At 32.3% G+C, this 22,798-nt stretch overlaps 1 long non-coding RNA gene across 19 annotated transcripts in view; it reads right to left on the bottom strand.

Moving 5' to 3' along the window:
• Window positions 1-22,798, bottom strand: part of LOC102166202 (uncharacterized) — a 418,378-nt gene that overhangs the window by 67,835 nt on the left and 327,745 nt on the right. For 9 of the 19 annotated variants that reach the window (XR_014822613.1, XR_014822619.1, XR_014822615.1 and 6 more), the window contains one exon: window positions 12,165-12,264. The exons of 5 other annotated variants lie outside the window; for them this stretch is intronic. This is a non-coding gene — a long non-coding RNA (uncharacterized LOC102166202). Of the gene's footprint in view, window positions 1-853; window positions 935-12,164; window positions 12,265-13,005; window positions 13,097-20,400; window positions 20,531-20,751; window positions 20,859-22,798 lie in introns of all 19 variants that reach the window. 5 more of the 19 variants (XR_014822611.1, XR_014822629.1, XR_014822616.1 and 2 more) reach the window with 4 other exon arrangements.

Raw genomic sequence — 22,798 nt, 5'->3', positions numbered from 1 at the left:
CACCACAGCCTACGGCAATGCTGGATCCTTAACCCACTGATCAAGGATTGAGGCCAGGGATTGAACTCAATGTCTACATGGATGCTTGTCAAGTTCATTAACCACTGAACCACGAAAGGAATTCCATGTTTCCCAGTTTAAAAGATGTCACACATCTACCTCTGAACTTCTATGTATCACAAAAAATTTTCTCAGAAATCTTGAGTCTACAGCGGATTAACAGGTTTAGCCTCCATCTAAATCCTTCGGATTGATTGCAGAGAGCCAAAACTACTACAACTTTTCCCATTTCTTCCCCAAATTTTATTGGCTTTTTTTTTCTCTTTCTCTGTGGTTTAAGTTCCTTGATTGCTAGTATGAGATTTGAAAAGTTTCTTCCCAAGCCTTCTTAAACCTGAGCACCAGAGATTAAAACCTGACATTTAGACTATACTTGGTACCAGTGAACTCACTTTCCAGCTCGTGAGTTTAATTAATTAGATTGCTGGACTTGTACTTTTTTCCCAGGGAAATCGAATCTTTGTACCAGCCATTATGTCACTTTTCTTTCACTATATGCTGATAACAAGATTTTAGGATGATTAACATATAGAAAAACTAAAAGAAAAACACCTTCAACTGTCGTTCCTCACAAATATGTCACGTGTTTAATTGTATCTAATAATTTAAGGTACCTGGAAAGTAGTCTTTACAAAGAGATCTTCCTTCTCTTAATTTCTAGTACAAAATTAGGACAGTCACTGCCCTTTATAATCTTATAAACTGCATTCCTATTTGCCTGTTAGTCATATTGCTATCTTTCTCTAATGTTATGACAATTTCAAGTTAGAAGAAAAACAATCTTAATACATGCCTACGAACTCAGTCCCACCAAAGGCCTCGTGTTTCTTAAGGAACTACATGTTTCTGTCCCAAAGTGTTATGGTTTTCATGCCTACAACATGAAACATATGCAATGAATTTTTTTAAAATGTGGAAAATTTTAATTAAATATTTTAAAAATATTAAATATTTATTTGGAAACTTTTATTACTGGATATCATTCAGGAATACGAACAAAACTATCTGGTTAATACTTTTTGGTACCTAAACGTGAAACTTGAATTGCATTGTTTGAATATTCCTGGATCTCTGAGACATAAGATTGCTAAAGAATTCTGCTAATTGAACAGGCATTGGTATCTTTTTCCATTCCCACCATTTTTCTGGTTTCTAACAATCTGACCAAATTCCTTTCATCTATGCAAAAACTTTCCTCTTCCTTTTCTTTCTGGTACTGAGATCTTAATAACTGGTTCCATGTAGTAGGACAGGATTATAAATTTTCAGTGGAATATTCACTGGAAATTAGAGGAAAAAGTCTTTTTCCTTAGTCTAACAAACTATACCTACTGGTGAATCCTGAATCACTGTTTCCTCTTCCAGTTTGACAGCCATGCAAAAGGCTCCAAAACCATTTATCATACCATGATAGAAAAACAATTAGTAACCTATAATTAGGCTGCATTTGTTTATGTCAGAAATTTAGAGAATATTTTTTAATTAAAAAACTTAAAAATCCAGTTTTTATAAGTTTATTTTTATCAAGTGTGTCGGGTATTTTGATCTTTGGATAAGATTTTTTTTTCTGAAATCAGCATTTTCTTTAATTTTTTTCACTTTGATTTGATAGTGACTTGATTTTTATTTCACTTTGATTAGCAAAGAATAATTTTTAATTATTTTTTGTTTCATTAATGTGTCATGTGCATTCATGTGCATTTCAGCTTATATCCTTGAAGATCTATTATTACTTGAATCTAGACTTCTACATTTTGTTCTTGCCAGCAATTATATTTCTTCTTGTTATTTTTATTTCTTTGCATTTCTTAAAATTTCTTTCCTTTTTCTCTTTTCCTTCTTTTTCAGTGTCATTTTTACTACTTGTTACCTCCCATGGTTTTTAAAACTTCTTCATATTTTTCATACTTTCAGCAGTTGCTTTTGCATGTTAGCCTCAGTGTTCTGTGAATATAAGAAGCTTTGCCATAGCACAATTAAACTTTAGAACGAACAATACATTTTTTTATATTTTATTTTTGATAACACGTGATAGGGAATATTCAGGACTACCTAGAAACGAAGCCAGAAATCCTATTGATGACAGACATTTACAGATTTTTCTTTCAAAAGAGAAAAAATAATACTTTAATATATTTTCACTTAAGGTAGATAAAATCTATGATGTATAAAATCTTAATTTAAACAATATAAAAATATCTTAATTCTTTGCACTAAGACTGGATAACTTATTCCAATTCTGATTTAATTATATGACTTCTTACTCTAGTTAAAGAAATCTTTAGACTTGCCCTAATTAGTCTTTGCCATGGTCAGAGATCTAACATAATTACATTATGAATGGACATTATGCATTCTACCACACATGTAAGAAACTAGGAAAGATTAGGGGGAAAAAAGTGATTGGAACATTCCTTTCTCTTTGTAAGAGCTATATGGCCCAGAAATTTCCTGTGGATATTCACCAATGTCCTAATAACAAACCTCTGTCACTTGTCTTCAATGGCTGCAAACAATGTCAACTTTGGTCTGAGGATGTCTTGATATCTTTGAATTGTTTGAGCTTTTAATTCGTAGGTACTTAAAAATATAACTTTGAATTTAATTCATAGGACCTTGGGATATCTATGAGTCATTTGAGAATTTAATGTATGGAGACTTAAAAGAAAGTAAAACTCTGACCATTTTCTTCAACTCCTGAAATTCATATCTCTATGTGAAAAAAAAAGAAGTTAAAAAAAAACAAAAAACAAAACTGTCAGCCCAGAAATGTAATTTGACTAGATGATAAAACACCTTGAAAATCTGAAAATCATAAAGTTAAAGTATTTAGGCAACCTCAAGCTAAAGAAATTGCCTAAATCTGTCGTCATTATTACCACAGGTAAACCTGATTTATTTAATTATAATTTTAAAGAGTAAGAATTATGGAAACACAGAATGATCATTTTGAAAGTAAGCTAAAAAACAAGTGCTTCCCAGTTGTTTTGTATCTGGAAAGCAAAACAAAGCAAAAAACTGATGCCAGGTAAAGCTATTAGAATTCTTGGGTAAGTTCACAAAGCCAAAACTACAGCAGTCCAGTGTTATGTTCTGGGTAATTGACAGCAAGTTAGGCTCTTTTAAATATATCTATTTTATCATATACAATTACATAAATGGGCTATTTCGGAATTTCTTTAAAATATAATTTTTAAATTGGAGTGTGAAGATTTCAGTGCCTCAGGACAGTACCGCTGTGTCAATCATTATTTATGTCATAGCAAGTCATGTACAAACTCTTAGTTTGCTCCTTATAAACATACTAAAAATTACTTATCTGAAGTGTTATTAAAAGAAACCAATCTCTGCAAAATCAAAGGAAACAAGTGTGTCATATGTGCTGGTCTTGAATATACCTTAACCCCCTTGTTAAAACTAAAGAACAGCATCAATTGTCCTAAAATTCAAGGTAAGAACTGTAAGTAATATTTTTCAAGTTTAGAAAACAGAGAAAGGTAAAAAATAATAATCACCATCCAGTATTAATAATTGTGAGCCATTGTGTGTCACTTTTATTTAAGATTAAAAAAGAAAAAAGAGAACATATTGTTTGTCACTTTTTTTTTAGTTTTCCCAGAACATCTAAATTCATGTTTTCAAAAAGGCGAAAATAAAGAAAAAACTTGACTAATTCAGCAAAATTAAATATTTTTTAAACATTTATAATAATGGCCACTGAATGGCTCTATAAATAAAGGGAAAGAAGTACAAAAAAGAGGTGGAAGGGAACATAGAGGACTCAAATCTGAATTTCCGGACTTTGTTTTCATTAATTTAAAAACAACTCCATGTGATTATTTAATTAACCAGCACACCAAATGCTTCCCATCAGATTGGTGCTCAATTATGTCAAAAGTACACTGAGTACTCATTTTAAAATAGGTGACTGTTATAAGAAATACAAGGACAACATGAGGAAATTGATACAAGAGAAAAAATATTTTTAAATACTCATTTTGATATAAAGAAGGAAGAAGAAGACTCAGACTTCATCGACATAGGATTATTTCTTTACCCTGACAAAAATCTTAGCTAAATGCCATAGATGTATAAATTTAGATAAGTATGAAGGGTTCTTTCTGTTCCATATCCATAAAAACTGGCCAATGCTTAAAAGTTAGTTTATACCCAATGCAAAGACGGCTATGAGACTGTCAGGATGTTTAGCCAGTTTGGGGAGTGGCATATGGCAGTACAGTGATTTAATGATTTACAAAATAACTGGTTTAGAACTTTTGGATTAAAATACTTTAAAGGGGAGAATTATATTTATAAAAGGGAGAGTCTTTAATTTCACATATTGAGATATTAATTTCATAGTGGAAATTAATGACAAATTATGTAACTGACAAATTAGTATACCACTAAACCTTTGTTACCTTTCCTCAAGAAAGTGATTGTAGAGTAGCTACAGGCACTGTCAGTCTCATGGAAAATGACTTGATCGTTTTCATCCCTCTTTGACTTGGTGAGATAGAGCGCTCAAGCAAGATGGGCATAAAATACGTGGATTGAAATTATATCCATGATATTTTTGCAGATGTAGGAAATATAATTTTATATTTTCAGTTAAATGATATCATGGAGATAAAAGATGCGGCATAATATTGAGCTGGATAGGAAAATGGACTAGTTTTAATTCAACATGGGTTTAAAAAAATGAGTTTCTTTTATAGTCATTCTTGTTAAAATTATAACTCAAAAAACTTCTCTAGGAAAATCTCAGAAAATGTATGAAAATCATTTTTGCATATGAACAATATGGTATTTTATATGCTGTTTGTATAATTTGTTTTATTCTTTTATATAACCCCTACAAAATAATAATTAACCACTTAACCATTTTTATAACATTCTGAAGATACAGGATTTCATAATAAACAATTCCATGGATGATTCAGTATCACCGTAATATATTACTTATAGGTTGGGTTTGTGATTTATAAATGAAACAGTATATGAACATACTCTCTAGAGATTTTCATTTATCATTCAGGAGAACTAGCATTAATTGAGCAGCTACTGTGTCTCTTCTGTGCTTACTGTTTTATAAATATTACTTAAATTTTCCTGCAATTCCAAAAAGTATAATATAACAATCCCTTGTTTAGATTGAGTAATTAAGCTCCAGGAAGGTTAATTATTTAGCCCAAACAGGTAGAAAGTGATGACAACCTAATTTTCATATAGGAATTCCTAAAACTTCTAAAAAGATTCCTACTTTTTTCATTCTTGTTTCATATGAGGAAACAAACTTCTTAGAATGTGTGGTCATCAGAATAAATCTGTAATACCTCTCTGCAAGCAAAGACAATGAACTGGTAGAATCTGATCCATATGTACAACAAACTTGGAAGAAATCACTTATTTGAGCTGAGAAACAAGCTTCTGTCTTAATTTGCTTCATCAGAAAAGTCATGAGTTCTTGGTTTAAAAAATGTGTCCATATGACTTACATTTCAGTTTATTACTCTCTGGCAATTTACAATGTCGGTCATAGCTCTTTCCCTAAATAGTTAAATTTGGGTAGGGAAATGATAAAGTAAGCTAAAAGAAAAAGTAGAACAAATTGCTTTAGAATTTTATATATATTCTACTTACAGAGACTAACAGATTCAAGATTTTCTGAAACAAAGACCAATGTTTCACAAAAATCTGAATGCTTAGGAAAAAAGAAAAAAATATATATATAATGCTGAGTTTTTAGCTTCCTTAGTTGTTCTTGATCTTAGTTGTTCTTGCTGAAAAGAATCCTGTCCCATGGAGTAAAGATTATGGTTATTAGAAAGAACAGTGTGATTATAGTGATCTATATACTCTTTGTAAATAGTTTCAATTCTGTTTTGCAGCACTTGTTGGCCATTCTCATCACAGAGTCATGATCATGTAGAAGAGGTAAGGGGGGAGGATGGGGGATAATTAATTAAATGCTTCAGGGATACCAGGCATAAATTAATTGTTTATTCCATAACATACTAATCGATAGCTGTAACATCAATTTGATTTCCAAAAATCTGATAGAGTACTCATCACTATTCCTTCATTATTTAGTGAATTAATTCAAAATAAAGCCAGCATGGTCTTTGCCCCCAAGAAGAACACATCTTCTAGTGAAGGGAGATGGAAATGTATTAATTGGATACAATATAATATTGCAGGTAATATAATGTAACAGCAGGACAAGGCCCATTTTACATTAGGAGACAAGGATATAAGGATAGACTTTGAAAAGTAGAAAACTGCACATATCCTATATATATTTTACAAAATATGTATTCCTTCTTTTCATCATCGGTTGTCTGCAATGCTGCCCCATCATTCCATTCAGCAATAAATTATGCTCCTTGAATACATATTCTATATTGCATGTGCCTTTCTATAGAGAACAGAATCAGGATTCTTTAATATATGGTTTAATCTTCTAGTTGAATATTAGTTTACCAGATACTGTTGAAAGAAGGAAAAATCACAGATAAAATACTTTAACAAAGCAAACATTTTGTTATGATTAATTGGTTTATCAATAATCTAATTAGCAAAGTTTAACAATCTTTACTGTACTTTTCCAAAGTGACTCATCTTGAAGATTTCAAAACAGTAGATTTGCTCAAAGCTAGAATTTATTTTTAATTTTTTTGCTTAACGACCATTCTTGTTACCGACTATGCTTTTCTTATTGGGAGGTATTGCTAAGTTAAGTCAAAATTGTGCCGTCATTAAAAATTTCCAAAATTCACTATGATGGCTAGTGCTCACAATAGTTTTTTTCCTATCATATGTATGTCTAATACTTAACTTACATAGAGTTTTATACTTGAAGGCAGAGAGATTATGTTGTCTTTTTATTTTCTGTAGTACCTCACCTATAGATACTCAAGAGGTAAAATGAGGAGTTCCCGTCGTGGCGCAGTGGTTAACGAATCCGACTAGGAACCATGAGGTTGCGGGTTCGGTCCCTGCACTTGCTCAGTGGGTTAACGATCTGGCGTTGCTGTGAGCTGTGGTGTAGGTTGCAGACGCGGCTCGGATCCCGCATTGCTGTGGCTCTGGCGTAGGCGGGAGACTACAGCTCCGATTGGACCCCCAGCCTGGGAACCTCCATATGCCGCGGGAGCGGCCCAAGAAATAGCAAAAAGACAAAAAAAAAAAAAAAGAGGTAAAATGAGGTATATTTTTTATATTTCACATTTTCATAACTTTCCCTGTGTCACGAATCACGACATTAAATAAATACAAGAAAATACATACAATGTGTAATAATTTATAAAAAGCAGAATGTCAATTTTTGTTGATTTAATCTTAGCATTACACAATCTATGTCATATATAATTCTTCTCAGCTATGCAAGCATCTATACTTATTCACATTTTTAACACAAGTTCAGCGCCCTCAGAAAGGCTCCTACTCAATTTAGTCATTTTATCCTATTTTTACTTGCACTATTTATTTTACTATCCCATTATCTTTCGGCCCCTGTGCCCTTATTTTACATTTATGAGTTCCTTTCTTCTACAATAAGTTTTAAAAATTCCAGTACTACAAATAGTCTGTTGTACCTAATGGTTCTGAACCATTGCTGCCTTATTTAACAACTTTTCCATTACCCTCTAGGCATATCCTCATTGTTTCACAATCTAAATGGTACTTTTGTTTTCATCATAATTTTTCCTTTTTCTTTAATCATCTATCTTGAACACAAGTTCTCCAATTCACTGCTATTTTGTTTTTCAGCCTTGAAATTGAATTGAATTTGATATTAAATGAGAAAATAAAAATTAATAATTACAGAAAATCATGCAGGAGAAAATTATTTCTTTAAATATAAGCCACTTACTTCGTTTGCATTATTAAAATATCTCCAACCAATTAATAGATATTTGTCATGTTCTCTGGTACACACAGTTAGGGAAATATAATTAAAAACACAATTTCCTCCCAACCCAAAAAATGTTCCACAAAGGTAGAAGAGAAAGAAAACTGTTTTATTACTAAGCTTTAAAGCAAATGCTATGCACATCACAGGGAATCTGCCAAGATCTGTTAAAACAGGAAGAATTCTCATCGTTTTATATAGCTAAGTAGACAGGAGGCATTGCATACATGCTCTCAAGATAAACAATCACTAGTACTTAAGTAAGGGAAACTGACAACACCATTTCTCATATAGTTCATCCTAAATTCATTTGGAGGTGAGATGACCATTTGTGTTAATTAGTTTTATCAAAAGAAAGGAAAGAAGGAAGGAAAGATGGAAGGAAGAGAGAAAGAAAAAGAAAGAAACACACCTTTGTGGTAGATGGGAATTCTGGAGCAAAATGCTCACTGAAGTTACTCTCCTACACCCCCATAGACACTGAGAGAAAGAGAATGATTACATTTCAAAGAGATAGCTCCCAGGTCCTTGAGAAAGACATTTCTGGTTTGTAAAGCTGACAAGATACTTGTTTAGGTTTCAAAAAGACTTCACATATCTCCAAGGGACAGAGAAAGAATTTACAACTATAATTTTTTAAAAATGTAATGCTCTGAAAGAAAAGGAGCAGAGAAAGTATACTCTTTTCCCTTTTGTTCCAGAGAATTTTTTTTTTTTTTTCGATTTGTATTTACACTTACAAAACCCTGGGGGCTAAGGATAGTTCTTGCCAAGGAATAAATGTTGGTTAACTCATGAAGAAGATGCCTTTAAAAAGATTTCAAGATTTTCTCTCACACACACACACACACACACACACACACACACACACACACACACATCCTAGCAGCTTTATTTGGTACTAGCAGGTTGGGATCTCTATTTCTGACATTTTTGAACTCTTTGGATTGTTCATTTAAGGAAACATATTCATATACTTTAGTGATATTTTATTGATATAAATGCGCTTTAAAATGAATTGTTTTTAATTTTTTGTTATTTCTGTTCAACAAGTGATAGTTGGGGTGTTTTTTAGTATGAAAGATTGTTCTAGATTGTAGGATCATGATGCACTTCTTGCTTTTGCTATTTAAAATATGCATTTTTCTGAAGTTTGAAACAGATTTTTTTTTAAGTTCATAATAGCAAAAAGGCTATTTTTAAATTAAGAACCTAAACAAATGATCTTTTGAAGAGTCTTTGGATAACTGTAACAACATTTTATTAATGCATTTATCGTAAAAGAGTTACTAACTTGTCCTGAGAATATTTGTCCTTTTAAGTTTTTCCTTTTCCTTTAGTGAAATTATACTTTTCAGTTGGAATTAGCAGTTAATGTCATTGCTAATCCTAGATAAATTTAGAACATCTGATGTAAAATCACTCACTACAAAGGACATTCTGATTCTGACAATGATTGTATTGTAAGGCCTTAATTTCCTCTTTCAAACCTTGCAGGATATAGACAACCCACAGGACTTGGGCATATTTATTAAGACACTCTTTTACTGTAGCCTGGGATACTTTTCTTGATAAATGAATGGATTTATTTATATAATTTAGATTTTCCATTTGATACTTAAATTCAAGTATCCTAATTATAGATTTAATTCTGCTATAAAATATCCCTCTTCTTCTCATCTCATCTCTATTCTTCTCTACTTTTCCTATTTCACCCTTCCATTCCACCTGTTAAACATTTAAAGATACTATAATGAATCGATGGAAAACACATTCCATGGGCTATTTTTTAGTAGTCTTAAGAGTGTTTGAAACCCTGTTTTGTACTCTACTGTCATAGTTTAGGCTTTCATCATTACTTAATTCTGAGATTTAATTGGATTCCATATTCTTAATGTAGTCATCAAATGTTTGCTTTTTATTACTTAAAATTAATCATATTTGTTTACTTAATCATGGAGAAACTTATTAACTACGTTATTTATCTTATTAAAAGGAGTCCTGTTGGGTGGAATTGCCATTATTGTGACAACAGTACAATAGGCTGCAATAATCATCCCTCTTATTAGGAATTAGAGAATAGCATACAAAACCTTTAAAAATGTATTAGAAACCCTAATATTTTTGTGTTTTAGGGTCATACGCATGGCATATGGAGGTTCCCAGGCTAGAGGTCCAATTAGAGTTATAGCCGCTGGCCTACACCACAGCCACAGCAATGTGGGATCTGTGTGTAACCTATACCACAGCTCATGGCAACGCAGGATCTTTAACCCACTGAGCAAGACCAGGGATTGAATCTGTGTCCTTATGGATTCTAGTCAGATTTGTTTCCGCTAAACCATGACGGGACTCCAGAAACCCTAATATTTAAAGGTAGTAAATTCTAGGGAGTTCCCATATAAAATACATATGTAGTAAATTCTAGAATTCTCAAGTAGTTTATAAAAGGATTCAGTTAACTGCGAAAACATTAGGCCAAAACAATTTAAAAATAGTGAGATAGCAAGACTTAAAAAAAAAAAACAAAAAACACAAAAAACAGCAAAAAAGGAAGTTCCTTTACTGCTCAGCAGGTTAAAGATCCAGTGTTGCCACAGCTGTGGTGCAGGTCACAATTGCTGTGCAGATTCCATCCTTGGCCCCTGGAAGATGCTCATGAGTGCATGTGGGGGGGTAGGGGGGTGCAAGTCTCACATCAGTTTAGACTTTTTTAATTACCGATAATTTAACAAATACTTGTTTAAATCGTTTTATTCTTCAGAAAGAAAGCAGTTGCATACTACAAAACAAAATATCAATATACCTAAAATCCTCTGTGAAGCAGTATTTCCAGGGAGATTATAGTTTTGTTTTCGTTTTTTTTTAAGTGCATCAATCATTAGAAGGCATTAGCCATTATTAACATGGGCTCCTATGCAGTGTTTTACTCTGCTACATTCAGTGGCAAGTTAGGCAGAAAAGGGTAGGCACTAAATAATAAGATTAAAAATTCATGATAAAATAGTCTCATATTATTCAAGACTCTTAACCTGATACCTCTTAGTAAAAAGTCATATATTTACCACCTATCAAACCATCTCCTTCTCTGGGATTTATTATCACAGCAGTTTTTTAAAAAATATGTCTCCTTTATCATCTGATGTTGAAGTTCCTACTTTAGTTCACTTCAGACTTACAAGAGAGCACACTAAGTCCACTGTGGTTAAGATAATTGATCCTAACAAGATAAAAATAAGTAATTCTATATGACAAAACCATGTTATTTCCCTATGTAATGTTATCAATATCAGAAAAGTATCCAAAATTTCTACACATGCAGCAATAGAGGCAGTGCTTTTCAAATTTTAGCTTGCATCAGAATCATCTGGAGGGCTTATTAAATCACAGGATACTGGGCCCCCTTGGAATCCCAGAGGTTCTAAGTCAGTTGGTTTGGGAGAGGCAAGGCAAAAATTTGCATTTCAAACAATTTTTCAGGTCTATGCTACTGGTTTAGAAGTCACTCTTTGAAAATTACTTGGTGATTAGAAAACTAGATGATTATCTTGAAGTATCATTTCCATAGTAACCTCACTGTTAGTAATTAGAAAGTAAAGTTTTATAGACTATTTCATTCATATATTACACAAGAAAACGTCAAACACGTTAATTTTTTAAAAAAAAATTGAAGTGCTTTTGGGGGAATTATAGAAATATTGTGGGAAATAAAGCCCACCTTGGGGATCTACCCTACATTTTTAGGATGCCGTATGATATTAGTCTTTGTAAAAAAAAATATCATGTGTGATGAAGTTGACCGTGATAGTATTAAAGGAAGGGAAGACTATAAATAGTTTAATAAACAAAAGTTTCAGATATTATAGAGCTCTTAAGTCCTGAAAAACAAGTGTCAATACATTCCTTACCATTTTTCTGTGTTCGGATTTTTTTTCTTTTTTCTTTTTTTTTTGTTTTTCCCAGAAAGAATGGGGTCTACATTTGATAGACCCTCATTGAGAAATGTAAAAAACCTTTTTTTTGTTGTTGTTCCAAGAAAACTCATTGAGAAATGTAAAAAACCTTTTTTGTTGTTGTTCCAAGAAAATTGGTTTTAATAGAAAAATATCACAATCTCATATTTAATCTACAATGGACAGAAAGTTGCACAACTAAAAAAAAAATCAAATAATTCAAAGGAATAACTTACCTGAATGAAACAAGTTTCTTATTATTGTTGTGAGCCACAGGGGAAGTCCAACAAGTTTCTTATTATTAATGTAATATTTTTAAAATTATCCAAAGGTGTCCTGGTTTTAGAAAGTAGAGTCATAAATTAACAGTGGTTTTTTCAGGGAACTTAATCTTAGAAAAGACCCATTAGTGATTTCATTTTTCCCCACTCTTTGCTATAGCTTCTGTATTTTTTTTTACTATAATTTTTTTGAATAACCATTTTATAATAATTACATACTTTTTTCTCCATTTATCTGATCTCTGCCCTTCCTTTACTTATTATGTCTGATGTATGCTATGTTAATAAAAAGAGATCCCTTATGAAAAAATAGCTTGCAGTAATATTAATAGACTGTTTTCTTAATAAAGAAAGGATAAGTGCTCTATTCATAAGCTACTAGTTTCTATTGTACTAAGGAATAAAATGATAAGCAACTTTTTTGGGTAGTTTCTATTGTACCAAGGAATACAAATGATAAGCAACTTTAGGTTGTTTGCAAGGAACACATGGTACCAAATATGTAATTATCTAAATGATATAGCCTGATTAGAAAATTCAATGCTTTAAAAATCCCCTAAAATTCACTTATTGTTTATAAACACCTGCTATTTTTCTTTTGGATTAAAATTCAAAAAAATCAAAATTAGTGAAAATAATGTTTTTATCAGCCTTCTACTTATAATTTTAAAAATAAAATAATCTTACTAGAATTTAAGATATTAGAGATGAAAGAAAATTTAGACATCACCTGGTTGAACAGCCACTTGACATATTTCTTTAACATAAATGCATTCATTAATTTAAAAATACTTACTAAACTTCTGTTGATGGGAGGGCACTGTTATATATACTGGTTGATAAAAATAATTAACATGTAGTTTCTGTTTCAACAAATTTGCAAATATCTAGGGAGAAGAGTCAAGCAGATAAATTACCTTGTATTAAGTGTAAAAGTAATGAGGGCGCAGAGAAAAAGGTGTGCGTTTGACACCATTCACTCTCCCCTTATCTCTCCTATGCAAACTGTGCTTTGTTCAGTTCCCCCACTGTAACATCCACAGTGTCCACCCACTGTAGTATTCTTATAAACTGGCTATAAGTCCTTAGCATCATGTAGCAAAATGGCTATCTGCTTAAACTAATATTAATCAAGGTTTCTGTTACTCGCAGTCAAATTCACTCTTAAATTATACAGAGGAATAATCTCCATCATATTTCCTGCAATCGCTGCATGAACACTATTGGTTACAAGTCTAATATTTGACGAGATGATATGTTCCATTCTAAAGATCAAATATTTTAAAGATTGTTTATTTCATTAAAATAAGTGAAATTTGTTGCCTTAATTTCCATTCAAAATGACACTGTAAATTTACAATGTTCAAAGCCAGCAACTTAAAATTTTTGAAAGATATATATATTATATATTTTAAAGATACATAAACCACAGACAGGCAATGTGTCTGGGCCTATGGTGTTTTAAATTCAGGTACAAATAGCAGTAATCTTGATTCTATCAAAACTTCTGTGATATTTGAGAATCTAGCAATTGAGCCCATGGAATACTGAGCAAGCAGGAAAGAATACTATCATACCTTTATTTTCTCTATACACAAGTGAAGAGTTCTCTAGATCATATATAAGCAGTAAAATATTTGAGTATATAGAGTCTGCTTATTTTTCAAAACCATTAAAAATAGCTAATTGCTTTCCAAAATTGTTGTTATTATTTATACTGTAATCACAGTGCATAAGATTTCTCACCTTTATATATTTGTAAATAGTTCATATTGTTATAGCTTTTTTTTTGGCCCATATTATAGTTGTAAAATTGTATCTTGCTGTTTTACTTTGCATGTCCCTTTTTACTAGTTAATAGTTCTTCATACGTGTATTAACATTTGTATTTTCTTTGAAATATCTATACATATTCTTGCCTATTCCCTTAGTATTTTCTATTATTGATTTGTAAATGGTCTATAAATCTTATTGTCACTAATATCTTCCTATTAGATCTATGGAAACGAGCTTATTCTTATCTTTCCTTTTATTCACATTAGCATATGTGAAACTTTACTGTAAAGTGTTCAATATTTTACGCAAATATATTAATTTTTACTTATGATTTGTTTTGTATCTTTCTTAAATATCATTCCTTATCCTGAGTTTCCTAAGATATATATGTTATTTCAATACTGATAAATATCTGTATATCATGTTAGATGTTTATCCCATCTGGAAGTTATTTTATGCCTAACATGAGATAAGAACCTATTTTTTTCCTCCAAAAGGTAATTGCTTCAATGCAGTTTACTGAATGCTATTATTTCCTTACTATTTTTTTTTTTTTTTTGGCCAAGTTCATATATATTCATTTGGAAATCAACTGGCAGTGTTAACCAAGGGGAAAAACAATTGTATTCAATGATTTATTGTGCGAACATCCTATCCCCTTCAATTTTGTTTTTTTGGCAATCTTGATCTGAACTTTAATAATTTGGTCAGAATCTTAATATCAGTTTATCAAGATTTCTCCCCCCATAAGGCTACTGTGATTTTGACTGTAATTATGATATCATTATATCCTGACCCGGAGAAATTTAACATTTTAAATATTGAACCATAATATTCACAAACATGAATATGTTTTCATTTACTCAATTATCATTGATGATTTTCAATGACATTTTATAATTTTCTCCCTAGAACTCATTCACTTCATTTAATAGTTTTTTAACCATGACTTATTCCAATATTTGTCCCATTGATTTTTCTATTTGTGCAAAGTAAAAGTACACATACAATATTGTGGAAATTATTATTAACAATTTAGTATTTTTAATAAAGTATATAATGTAATATTCTTATATAGAGTTAATGTATAAACAGGGTTTTGATTGATATCAAATAAAAACATAGAAGTTTTGTCTGGGACTAGAAAGAACAAAACATGAGATGAAGAACACAGAAGGTACAGATTAATCTGTAAATTATTATATCTTTAAAAAGACAGATTGAATAATCTGAAGTAAACACAAAAAAATGTAAACTTCTGAATAGCAAATATATGTTTATTAATTATATCCTTATAATTATCTTTAAAGATAATTACAAATAAATACATTCAATTAAAAAGGAAATGTAACAGAGTTCCCATCATGGCTCAGAAACAGCAAACCTGACTAGGATCCATGAGGATGCGGGTTTGATTCCCAGTCTCACTCAGTGGATTAAGAATCCTGCATTGCCATGAGCTGTTGTGTAGGTCTTAGACGCAGCTTGGATCCTGCATTGCTGTGGTGCAAGCTGGCAACTGTAGCTCTGATTAGACCCCTAGCTTGGGAATTTTCATATGCTGCAGAGGCAGCCCTAAAGGGAAATATATATATATATATATTTATTTATTTTGCCTAGCTTGCGGCATATGGAAGTTTCCGGGCCAGGGATTGAGCCTGTGCCACAGCAACAGCCTGCACCACAGCAGTGACAATGCTGGATCTTTAAACTGCTACACCACAAGGGGAACTCCAACAAGGCAAGGCTTTAAAAGAGAAACACAGGAGTTCCCATTCTGGCTCAGTGGGTTGAGAATCCAATGTAGTCTCTGTAAGGATGCAGGTTTGATCCCTGGCCTTGCTCAGTGGGCTAAGGATCAGGTGTTGCTGGAAGCTGAGGCATGGGTCACAGATGTGTTCTGTTCCTCTGTGCACAGCTACATCCCCAATTTGACTGCTAGCCTGGGAATTAACCTATGCTGCAGGTGTGGCCGTTAAAAGAAAAAAATAAAAATAAAAGAGAAACATAATAAAATCAAATAAACAAACAGCTGGAAATAAAATTTACAACTGTATACTAGCCATAGTTGATTTATCCAAGAGGTATCCCCAGACAGCAGAAGAGTGACCTTTCAGGGCCAAGAATAGAGCTCTTCAATATTCTGTTTGGAATCCTAAGCAGGTGCTGTACACTGTTGGTGTCAGCAGATCTCCACTCAGACTGATACTGCAGTGCCAGTTAATAGCAACATGCTTCAGATCTTCCTATATCTTACATAACTGATATTCTTATACCTAGGCCGCCCTGTTCTTCCTCTCAGCCATTTCCACAGCAATATTTGAAACCCCTATTCATTATAAAGAGATCCTCTTTTACGTTGAAATTCTTCACAGAATCCTTCATTTCTGTCCTTGCCTCAGGCTAAGACCTGACTTTTTTTTTTTTTTTTTCCCTGAAGCTTTCTTAAGGGGAGGAGGATGTTCATTCTCCCATACTTTATATATCTCTGGACAAGAAGATAATTCTGTTAATATTCTCTCAGAGTTTCATTGTCACTTTCACATAATTTTTCTTTAAAAAATAGTATGAGGTTTAAACTTATAGACTCTGAGATAAGATTGCCTAGGTCTAAAGTCTGGCTCTACAAATTCCTAGCTATGTGATATTGGGAAATTAGTAATTCTTCTTGTATCTCAAGTCCTTCACCTGAAAATCATAGATCAAAAATACTTAGCTTCTATACTTGTACAAATTAAATGAATTAATATACATAAAACACAAGACAGTGTGTTTTTTTGAAATATACGATAATATGTTTCACATGCATTTATTATTATAATGTTTACCAGAAGAGTCCAATCTGTATTTTTTAAATTTCTACCATTGGTTTTATATATGATCTATGTAAGAACACAAAAATCTCAAATACCTCCATTAAAAAAAAAAAACAACTCTGATATTTCTTTTTTCTCTATGGAAAATTCCAGTCATTTACTTCATGTATTGTCTTGTGATATAATTTTATACAACTTATAAGAAGACATGAACATAAAAATATTGACTGGGTATAACTAGATGTACTAGGAAAAAGCTCATAAACTAATATTTTAAACTAATTACTAGGTTGTAAAATGTATAGAATCAAGACAAATCAAAGCAAATACATGAAACCTGAAGTGAGGGAAAGTAAGTTCTCTTTTTTTGTTATCCATAAATAAAAGATCTACATTACAATGCAAACTTAGGTGCACTGCACTGCAGTGAACACTTCATGGCTCAAGAGAATTTACATTGTATTAAACAGGATAGTTACTCACCTATGGGAGCTGTGGCGTATTGGACAATTTTAGTTATTGCCCCAGACCCCACTAAATAAGAACAAAAATTAAACCAATGAAAATATAATTATGTCTCTAGAAATTATAACTACATTTATTCTTTACTACAAGTTGTAAAACTTTAACTAAAATGTGGAAAAACCTTGTGTATTAAGATAAGTAGTTTGGTCTAAAGCTTTCCAGATTGCTCCCCTATAGCGATAAAGTACATAGTCAAACTATTATAGAATTAAGACATTTGGACAACTTTCCTCAATCCTTCAAGCAAGAATTCCATGTTTACTACAGTCCTAAATTGGCACTAATCTGTGATAGCTTCCAAAATATAAAAAGTTAAGTTGGACAAATGTGCCATGTTATGCTCGCTTTGTGAAAGTCCAAATTTGCTAAGTCTGACACTGTGAACTTCTTTGTCAATGACTGCTTTAATAAAAAGGATTCTATGCAACATTACAACAGCAACATTAGTCTTCAAGTCTTGACCACTTAAAATAAGAATTAATGCATCTCAAAATGCAGCCTATAAACAACTAGGCATCCTAAATATTGTTCCAGTGGTACCCATGAGGGTAAGACAACTTTCCTATTGATAAGATGATACTTCCTTTTTCACTGTGATGGCCCTGATAGTTCAAAAGCAATGGCACATAGAGCTCCAAGAACTTAACCATGAGTCAAAGTAATGGCACCTAACAGTGCTAGTAATCAATCATTCAATCCTTCACAGCAAGAAACTTGAAAAAAAAATCCAGTTTCACTTTAGAGTGTCTTTGATCAAGCAGCAAAAATTATTTCTTATTAAATATGAACCACCTAGTAAAATTTTTTCAATACTTTATGTGATGAAATTGGTACTATGCAAAAAGCCCTTGTATTCAGAACTGAATCACTATAGTCAATTGGAGAAAAAGAGCCTGTGCAGTTTGAATTGTAAGCAGGTTGCAGCCACTTTGCTTGTAAAACAAAATCTTATTTGAAAAAAAAAAAAAAAAAACACTATAGAAAGACCAAGTATAGTTGTTCAGTCTTGGATATTCAACAAATACACTCTTCCCTATGAATTAAATGAACCTGCCCCCTCAAAGAAAACAAATTTAATGATTAATGATATAGTCTGAGCTTTAACCTAAACCATTAGAAATTTGGAAAACAGATATCCATCATCATGAGTTTCATCGTTAATAGCTGCCCAATATATAGAGATTTTTACAATAAGATTACTAGGGAAAAAGGTGAATGTGATTTAATTTTAGCATGTTTTAGGGAGATCTCCAAATTTAATCAAACAATGTTTTCTGAATGATCAATCCATCTGTGAAACGGTGCATTCAAATTGCAAGATGGACCAATGGATTTTAGTGTAATAGTATATGAAATGCTCAATGATGTAATTTCAGACTTCACAGTGCAACTAACCTTTAATAAAGTATCACTGGTCTAGTTTTGGCATAATATTAAAGAAAAATGTTCAATTATATGAAAAAGGTATTAAACTCTGCTTTCTAACAACATACATGTTTGAGGCTGAACTTTTTTCATATATTTAAACTAAAATAAAACATTCTGCAACAGATTAAAATATGAGCAGATATGAGAATCCAAGTATCTTCTATTAATGCATATATTAAATGGATTTGCAAAAACTATAAAATAATCCAAATATTTTCTTTCATTTTTTTCCTGTTTTGGAAATATGTATGTATTTATAGTTTTCATTTAAAAAGGCCCTTTATGTTAATATATGGTAGATTTATTATTATTTTAAAAAAGAAAGAGTAAATTTTAAAAACTCTTATAGTTCAATAGATGTATTCCTTATAAACAAAATTTCAGGGAATCCTAATGATTTCTAAGACTAAAGCAGTCCCAAAACGCCAAAGTTTGAGAAATGCCTATTTAGGTCAAAGATCAGTCCCTTTCTCAGCTCTTCTGGATTTCTTCTCCTGGAGCAGAGAATTTCACTGGTTTTCTGCAGCCATGTCAGGGAAGAGCAGTTCTCTATGAATATACTATAGCAGTGCCTCATAATGTCTGATTTATGGTTTAAGGATATGATTTCCCCAGTGCTTTTTTTTGTTTTACAGAGAACTTGGCTCACCAAAATATCATATTTTTCATAAAACTTTTTTTTCAGCCAGATTCCTATAAGAAAGTTGTTGGCTTAAAGCAAGTTAACTTGTTTTCATTTCTACCTACTATCCATTTTGTGTGTGTGTGTCTTTTTAGGGCCATGCCTGTGGCATATGGAAGCTCCTAGACTAGGGGTCAAAATGGAGCTGAAGCTGGCAGCCTACACCACAGCCACAGCAACACCAGAGCCCCAGATCTGAGCCATGTCCATGACCTACACCGTAGTTCGTGGCAACGCCAGATCATTTAACCGAGAGAGGCCAGGGATGGAACCCACATCCTCAGTATACTAGTCAGATTCTATAACACTCTGAGTCACAATGGGAACTCCTTTAGTATCAATTTTTGACTTGATTCATTTTTCAAATTCATTCACATTTTTGTAACTGGATTTTTCTACTATAAAACTAACTTCTTTCAACTCTATATTCTGAAATTAAAAATTTTTGGACTTTCAAAGTTTATTAATAAAAAGAATTTAAGTGCACTGACAACATTTTTTCACTTATTAGAGCCTTCTGAGAGATTATCAATAATTTAATCAATTATATTGGTACAATTTTAATCAGTAGTAGGATGAATAACAACACTATTAATAACTGCATTTTCATTTCACTCATGCAAATGAAGAAAAAGAAGAAGGAGGTGGAGGAGGAGAAAACAGGGATACTGCCAAACATTTTTTTTCTTAAATCAAGATATGACATAGGATCTACCAGTCTAAATGGGAAATAAACAGATTTGCTTTATTTAGTGACTCCTAGATGGGTTCTTTGGGACGCCTATGACATTATTTCTGAGTTTTCACAATTTTCTGATAAGCATTAATGTCCAACTTCTCATATGTTTCCAGGAAACTTCTATATTCACTGTATACTTTAAAAAAAATAGAACATTTACTTGTAGCTTGCCTCTAGAAACTTACTAATATATCTTAAAGATAACCAACAGTAGTTTTTACTCACTCTATAAATCTTTCAGTGAATGTGGATATAATATTCAAAGGAGTTTATAATGTTTGTATTCTTATTTTGTCCTATTAGGACACCCACAAATTCTCAACATGAACTGGCAGGGTGTTATTTCAAGCATCATCTAAGGAGATATAGAAAGCAGTAGGGTTAAGAGCCTCTAAAATAGTCCCCGATGATTCTAGTCTCCTAGTATTAATGCTGTTGTGTAATCTATAATCCCTTTCTCTGTGTGATGGCTCATTTGTACTGAATAGAATAAATGTTGGAATGTCACTTTCATGATTATAAAGAGTGTGGTTTCTTTCTTAAATATATACTCATACTTCCTCTTGGATTGCTTACCCTGGGGAGAGTCAAATGCCATGTTACATGGCAACCATGATAGGCCCATGCAGTCAAGGATTGAGTCCTGCCAACAGTCAAATGAACTTGCAGGCATATCTTCCTCCCTGTAATGGACTTTTCAGATGAGACCACAGCCATAGCTGACAGTTTGAAAATAATCTCACAATAGAGCTTGAGCCAGTGGTTTTGGCTAGGCCACATCCACATACCTGACCCATAGAAAGTGTAAGATAATAATAAATATTTACTGGCTTAAAATGCAAAGTTTTGGGATAATTTGTTATAGATTACCAGTACAGTTACCATTGTGAGTTTTCTTAGGGTAGAATCAGAATTTTATTTGCTTTCACTAGAGCTTTTTATAAGTTTTATTAATAGTTTAAAAGCCAGCTACAGAAAGATTATTGAAAATGAGGCAGAAAATTCCAAATTCTCTAAGAAAATAACTACAGCATTAATAGTGCTGAGGTCAAGTCTTACAATTTACATATAAGGATATTAATTAATAGAGTAATTAAAGGTAATAGTCCTTAAACACACCCTCACACCATACACAAAAGTAAACTCAAAATGGCTTAAGAACTTAAATGTAAGACAAGACACCCTCAAACTCCTAGAATAGAACTTCTATAGGAAAAACATTCTCTGATATCAACCTTACAAATGTTTTCTCAGGTCATTCTTCCAAAGCAACAGAAATAAAAGCAAAAATAAACCAACAGGATCTAATCAAACTGACAAGCTTTTGCACAGCAAAGGAAACCACTAAAACAAACAAACAAACAAAAAGACAGCTCATAGAATGGGAGAAAATAGTTTCAAACAACACTACTGACAAGGGCTTAATCTCTAATATATACAAACAGTTTATACAACTCAATAGCAAAAAAGCAAATAACCCAATTAAAAAATGGGCAAAAGACCTGAATAGACATATCTCCAAAGAAGATTCACAGATGGCCAACAAACACATGAAAAAAACACTCAACATCACTGATTATTAGAGAAATGCAAATCAAAATTCCCATGATGTACCACCTCACACAGTCAGAACAGCCATCATTAAGAGGTCCACAAATAACAAATGCTGAAGAGGGTGTGGAGAATCCTCTTGCGCTGTTGGTGGGAATGTCAATTAGTACAACTACTATGGAAAACAGTATGGAGGTACCTTAGAAAATTATACATATAACTACAATAAGACCCAGCAACCCCACTCTTGGACATATATCCAGACAAAACTTTCCTTGAAAAAAACACATGCACCCACCCGCATGTTGATTGCAGCACTATTCACAATAGCCAAGACATGGAAACAACCCAAATGTCCATCAACAGATGATTGGATTAGGAAGATGTGGTATACATACACAATGGAATACTACTCGGTCATAAAAAAAACAACAAAATAATGCCATTTATAGCAACATGGATGGAACTAGAGACTCCCATCCTGAGTGAAGTAAGTCAGAAAGAGAAAGACAAGTACCATATGATATCACTTATATCTGGAATCTAATATACGGCACAAATGAATCCACAGAAAAGAAAATCAGGGACATGGAGAACAGACTTGTGGTTGCCAAGGGGGAGGGGGAGGGAGTGGGATGGACTAGGAATTGGGGGTTAATACATGCAAACTATTACCTTTGAAATGGATAAGCAGTGAGATCTTGCTGTATAGCACTGGGAACTATATCTAGTCACTTATGATGGAGCATGATAATGTGAGGAAAAAGAATCTATACGTGTATGTGACTGGGTTACCTTGCCATACAGTAGAAAATTGACAGAAAACTGTAAACCAGCTATGATGGAAAAAATAAAAATCATTATATAAAAAAAGATAACTTCTGGGGCTATACTCTCCATACTTGTATGTTCAGTATACAAAAGTGAGCACAATAAAAGTGATGTTTGTTCAAAAAAAAAAAAAAAAAGTAATAGTCCTTGAAGCACATACAAGTCCCGCAAGGAGTTATTTTATTAGCTGTACACAATTTTATTTTTTTTATTTTCCCACTGTATAGCAAGGGGGTCAGGT

The sequence above is a fragment of the Sus scrofa genome, chromosome 13 (genome assembly GCF_054392235.1).
Source record: "Sus scrofa isolate SSC_HxYL_T2T_F1_AM1 chromosome 13, Sscrofa_HxYL_maternal_Yorkshire_Landrace_v2.0, whole genome shotgun sequence".
Classification (NCBI taxonomy): Eukaryota; Metazoa; Chordata; class Mammalia; order Artiodactyla; family Suidae; genus Sus; species Sus scrofa.
The sequence above is the reverse complement of the archived record's forward strand: the minus strand, read 5'-3'. Positions and strand labels throughout refer to the sequence as shown.